Source organism: Miniopterus schreibersii (assembly GCF_964146895.1).
Source record: "Miniopterus schreibersii genome assembly, chromosome: X".
NCBI classification, from domain to species: domain Eukaryota; kingdom Metazoa; phylum Chordata; class Mammalia; order Chiroptera; family Miniopteridae; genus Miniopterus; species Miniopterus schreibersii.
In genome coordinates, this window is record NC_138104.1 from 31,562,275 (window position 1) to 31,569,179 (window position 6,905).

A 6,905-nucleotide genomic window follows, 5' to 3' on the forward strand; every position below is an offset into this window, starting at 1 on the left:
AACAAATTCTGTCAGTTTTTGTTTACCTGAAAATGTATTTATTTTGCCTTAATTTTTGAAAGTTATTTTTGCTGAATATAGAATTCTTGGCCAATAGTATTTGGGTGTTTTTTTTAAATTCTGTTTGTTTTTGTACTTCTAGCACTTTAAAAAAAAAATTTTTATTGATTGATTTTAGAGAGAGAGAGTAAGAGAGAGCAAGAAAGAGAGACAGACAGAGAAAGACATCGATTTTGTTGTTCCACTTAGTTATGCATTCATTGGTCGATTCTTTTTTTTTTTAAAGATTTTTTATTGATTTTTAGAGAGAAAAGAGTGGGGAGGGAGGGGGGGGAAGGAAACATCAACGTGAGAGGGAAACTTTGGATAGGCTGCCTCCCAAGCCTGCAACCTGGGCATGTGCCCTGACCAGGGACTGAACCAGTGACATTTCAGTGCATGGGACAACACCTCAACCCACTGAGCCACAGCAACCAGAGCATCATTGGTTGATTCTTTTTGTGCCCTGACCATGGATCAAACCTGCAACCTTGGTGTAAAAGGAGCACTATCTAACCGACTGAGCTACCTGGTCAAGGCCACTTCTAGCACTTTTAATACATTGTTCCAATGTTTCTGGTCTCCATGGTGTCTGTGAGAAAATCAGTCATAATCAAGTTTGTGTTCCCCTTTGTCTAATGTATCAATATTCTCAAATATCAAGATTGTCACTTCATATTTGACTTTAAGCAACCCGAATGTTGAATGTTCTTAAATGTAGTTTCTTTATGTTTTTCTTACTAACTTTCATTGAATTTCTTGGAAATGAAAGTTATTTTTTTAACCACATTTGGGAAGGTTTTGGCAATTTTTTCATATGTTTTTCCCCTTTCTCTCACTCCTTTTTTATTTTGTCCCACAGGTCTGAATCTCCATTTATTTTTATTTAATTTTTCTCTCTCTCTTTTGAATTGTGTCATTTTAACTGATCTATCTTCAAGTTCACTATTTTTGGTTTTTGCTATCTCTGACCTGTTATTAAGCTTATCAAGTGATTTTTATTTCCATTATTGCATTTTGTGGATTCTTTAGTATTTTTATATGCAAAATTGTGACTTCATAATTCCAATTTCATTCTTGAATTTCTGTTTTTTAAATAGTTTTTATTTCTCTGTTGAGATTCTCACTCTGTTCACTCATTAATTCTATTTCTCTTTTAATTCTTTGAATACATTTATAATAGTACCTTTGAAGCCTTGTCAGTTATACTCAACATTGTGAAACATCTTCTATTGATTGCATTATTCCTGACTGTGAGTTCTGCTTTCCTGTTTCTTTGCACATCTGTAATTTTTGTCATTGCAGATAATACATTATGACAATACAGGATTATGTTATATTCTGAAGATGGTTTTCCATTGCCCTTATAGCCAATTAACTTGCAAGGATTTAAAACATAAACTCTGTCTCCCCCATGGTGTATAACCCTGACATATTTGCTCAGTTTCTACCTCTTCTTGCTGCTGCTGTTTCTACCCTGGCTTCCTGGGAATTTCACCTGCACCTGCTTATCTTGGTGGTCAGCCAAGGACTTGGGCACAATTTATATTCATATATTGGGTTTCATCTTCTCTGTAGGTATTTTTCTTATGAGATTTTGCCCCTAAATTTCTCTACCGGTTTCAGGCTCTGTCCTCTGATACCTCAAGCCAGTAACATTTCAGTTTTCTGCCCACCTGAGCAGCTTGAGGAACCCACTCAGATTTAAAAAAAGAAAGAAAAAGAAGAAGAAGAAAGCAGTAAATTCATAAATCTCCTAGTGCACCTAGCACAGCTGTATTTCAAGGGTAGATTCCTCCCGGCGCCCTCACTGTTTTCTCACCAGATGCCCCAATGTTTCCCACACACACACATAGTTCAGCAATCAACCAGCACAGGGAAGAGTTTATCCTCAGGTTTTGTATCTCACTCACTGTGTGATTCTCTTACTTCCAAAAGTTCCCCTTAAATTTACAGCTGCTTGTCCAGTTTTGGACTCTCCTCTGCTATCATAATGCTGTGAGTTTTTGCTGCTATAATTATGGTGTTAGAAAGAATCTTTAGGAAAGAAAGCCAAAAACTTGTAATTCTTCCTCCTCTGATTGCAGTTTTTCAAGAATAAACTTTCCTACGCTTGTCCGCTCTTGGATGACTTCCAGTACTTTAGAATGTTGGGAATATATATTCTAGATTTCATAATTATTAATGGCACAAGGTTTCGCATAACCACTTCACTTTGCTGTCATTAATGGAAGTGTTTCAATAAAACAGTACTTTGAAAAGAATCTAAAAGGAATTTGTGGGCTCAATGTAGTCATTAGGAATTTTGATTGCAAATTTGATGATTGAACTTTTTTTCCCTTTTCACTTATTGGCATCACATGGACAGAATGTCAAGTCTATGTTTGATTTCCTCCTCCCCCCACAGCCACAGAAATAGGCAGTTGCTAAACCATTGATTAGATCATCCCAGAGACAATCTCATGGATATTAAGAAGGTAGAAATCCCCTATCTTATGAAAAAGGGTTGATGTATTCAATCAATCAAAATATGATTTATTAAAGCACACTGTGTATGCCAAGAAGCTATGATATGATTCAGCAGCTTATTAGCCAATTTGAAATATATTAACTTGACTGAATTCTACCAATTTTTGGTCTATGAATAGAGAAGATTATATACCAATGTAATATTCTACTTTACAAGACTGGGTTGAAAAGATGATTTTCTTAGAAGTTGAGAGTGGTATTTTATACTTTTCTTTCTTTCTTACAAAAATGTGGATTAATTTAGAAAGCTAATTGAGAAAATATTTTAATTTAGGAGGGAAAAAAATCCCTTTAATACTTCCAGATGTATATATCAAAGTGAGGTACTCTTAGAACAGACATTAATTTTAATGTGTGTATTTTTTAAAACATGCATGTGTGTGTCCTCACACATGCAAATGTTACCAGGAAACCCCGGTGGGGCTCGGGCTGCCTGTCGCTGTGTCCAACTCAACGGAGGCAAGGTTGAATCATCTAAGGCGTTTATTGAGAAGGCCGCCAACCAAGAAGACAGGGAGCCTATGAGCATCCAAAACCTGTCTTAAGGAGTGGCCTGAGGGATAGGGTTATATAGGGAAATGGGGTAAACTGAGGCTGGGAACAGAATGCAGCTATTGTGCAGCCTCAGAGGTCCACAGGCTTCAGCTATTGTTCTTGGTCATCTGGTGATGTCTCGATAAGGTGATATGTTGACTCCTGGCTGGGCTGGCCTGACCATGCCTGTTCAATTATACATGGTCCATAGCTGCGTCACCTCCTTAATTGCTTTGTCCGGCGTCAAGGGGAGTATACGGGAGTAAAGGCCTAGGAGAAAGAAACTTTAGGAAAAAGAAACTTCAACCCCTGTTCACATAAGTAAGTTATATCATTATATTTCAGATTAATTCAGGAGCTCCATCTATGGAAATTATAAGTGTCCCTGTCACAAATACACACACACACACACACACACACACACACAGAACATCTCTTCATGTTCAGCAACTCTGCTTTTCAAAGTCATTGATTCCACTTGTGTGTAAGAACACCATGAAAGAAATAAGCAAGTGTCACCTCTCCAGGCAGGTAGCAATTGCAAAGATCATTCTTTCACATTTCAGGTACATAATGCTTAGCACCTCTTTACAAAGAATGTCTTGCACTATTGAAATTTCAGTGTAGATTACAAATAGACCAACAGTAAAGAACCATTTGGCTCAATTCCTTCACTATTAATAAGAAAGGCAACTGATACGACAAATTCAACTTTATGTAAGGACCATATTTGCCATATGTAGCCATACTATGGGCAGTCAAAGGATCAGACCATATAAGCTTTTCCTGATCCCTCTGTTTCCTCAAGACTTCTGCAAAAAGAACTTTCCCTGTTGTGTTGTTTCTTTCTCAGAGTTTTTCTTCACACAGCCAAAGAATTTCAATAATGAAGCCATGTAAAGGGAAATTAGAATGGGGAAAAGAAATAGCTAATATTTTAAAATAGAAAAATAATAGAAAAATAATCTATATTTTATTTTGCTGTATCTTTTTCAATAAAGCTCGGTAAAATACCTTCCCAAGATATCCTGCAGTTTATATAGAAATAACAATGCCATGTCCACATGGAGTAATCTTTTTAAGTAAGCACAAATAATAAATTATGATATTTTACAAAGTGAACCAACCTATGTGCCCACCACCCACATAACGTTACCAACTTCACAGAGGCCCCCTCTTCCAAATTTCCTCCTCCCTAAAGGTAAATACTATAGAGAGTTCTATCACCATAGGTAAGTTTTGCCTGTTTTTGACTTTTATATAAATAAAGTAATAAATGTGTATTCTTTTTGTCTAACATCTCTTGCTCAATATTTTTGTGACATTTACAAGTAATATGTTGTTACATTTACAAATAATATGTTCATTGTCACTGCTGTATAGTATTTCATTGTTTTAATATGCCAGAATGTATTAATTTTACTATCGAACATTTTGGATGCACCCAGTTTTGTCTTTTATGAATGCTTTTTAATGTGAACATTTTTATGTGTGGCTTTTGGTGAACATGAGCACTAATCTATAGGGTACATACCTAGGAATGAAATTGCTGAGTAATAGCGTATTCTCATTTTTGTCTTTAGTAGATATCACTATCTGGGCAATTTTGAATGGTTATTAGTAGGTTTTTAGGGAATGATGTGGAGCTGATAAATACCATACTAATTCTTCAGCAAAACTACTACGGTTCTTCTTTGAGTTTCAAGGAGCATGAGTAGAATAGTGGATGTGATTCACATTTATTCAACAGCTTTGGGTGAGCAATTTAAGATGTCAAGGACTGTATTAGGTTTTGGCAGTACCGCATTGAGCAACGCAGTCTCCGTTTTCACCAAATAACTTTCCAATTCCCTCTATTGAAATAATTTACATTTAGCAGAAAACATAGAAGAAAATCTTTGTGGCCTTGTATTATGGGATAAATTATCCATCCCCACCCCCCAGATCATATGTTGAAGTCCTAACCCCTAGGACTTCAAAATGTGACTGTATTTGGAGATAAGATCTAAAGAAGAAATTAAGATAAAATGAGGTCATATGACTGTGCCCTAATCTAATCCGATTGGTATCCTTACAAGAGTAAGAAGGGGAATTTAGAACACAGGCATGTGTGTGCACCAAGGCAAGAACAAGAGGGCACAGGGAAGCAGAGCTATCTGCAAGGCAAGGGGAAAGGCCTCAGAAGAAACCAAATCTTCAACTTGGACTTGTAGCCTCCAGAGCTGGGAGAAAATCAATTTCTGTCATTTAAGCCACTTAGTACGTGATATTTTGTCATGGTAGCCCTAGCAAATGAATACACCTTGGGTTAGGCAAATAACTTTTAGATATGACAGCAAAAACATAATGTGTAAAAGATAAAATTCAGAAACTAAACTTAAATTTAAAATGTTTGATCTGGCCTGGCTGGTGTGGCTCAGCGGTTGAGCATCGATCTATGACCCATGAGATCATGGTTCGATTTCCAGTCAGGGCACATGCCCAGGTTGTGGGCTCGATCCCCAGCAGGGGGCGTGCGGGAGGCAGACAATCAATGGCTCTCTCATCATTGATGTTTCTATGTATCTCTCTCTGAAATCAATAAACACATATTTAAAAAAAAGAAAAAAAGAAATAATGTTACCTTTCTCTTAAAAAAATAATAAAATAAAATAAAATAAATAAAATAAAATAAAATAAAATAAATAAAATAAAATAAAATATAAAATAAAATAAAATAAAATAAAATAAAATAAAATAAAATAAAAAAATAAAATGTTTGCTCTGCAAAAGATACTAGTAAGAAACTAAAAAGGAAGCCACAAAATGGAAGAAAATATTTGTATACCTGATCAAGGAATTTTATTAGAAATATATAAAGAACTCTAAAAACTTGACAGAAGAAAACTAAAAACCCAACAAAGAAATGTGCAAAAGATTTGAAGAGAAACTTTACCAAAGATATACAGATAGCGTTAAAGCATATGAAAAGGTGTTTGACGTAATTATTCATTTTGAAAATGCAAGTTAAAACCACAATGAGCTACCTCTACACACGGATTAGAATGGCTCACATTAAAAACTGACCATACCAAATGCTGTTTCCTTACAAACATACACTTACTATAGGTCAGAGTAATCCCACCCTTGGCCTTATGTCCAAGTAGAATGAAAACCTATGTTCACAGTAAGACCTATAAGAGAATGTTCATAGTAGCTTTATTCATGATTACCCACAACTGGAAACAATCCAAAGTCCCTCACCAGGGGAATGGCTAAACAGACTGTGGTACATCCATACAGTGGAACACTACTGGACACTGAAAGGAAATAAACTTCTGAAACCTGCCACAAATTAGATGAGTCTCAAATTCATTACACTGAGTGATAGACATATAATGTGTGATTCCATTTACGTGTTATTCTAGAAAAGGCAAAGCTATAAGAATATAGAACAGATCAGTGGTTGCCAGGGGATAAAGTCTGACTACAAAGGTAACAAGCAAGAGATGGGGGGGGGGGGGCAGTGATGAAACTGTTCTGTATCTGGAATAGAGTGCTAGTGGTAACCTAAGTCTGTATATTTGTCCAAACTCATAGAACAGTCGCCTCTGCTGTGACCATAGCCCTAGCTGGTTTGGCTTAGTTATCAGAGCATCGGCCCGTGGACTGAAGGGTCCCGGGTTCGATTCCATCCAAGGGCACATTCCTCGGTTGCAGGTTTGATCCCCAGCCCTCATGCAGGAGGCAACCAATCGATGTGTCTCTCTCACATTGATGTTTCTCCCTCTCTCTCTCTCTCTCTCCGGCTTCCACTCTCTCTG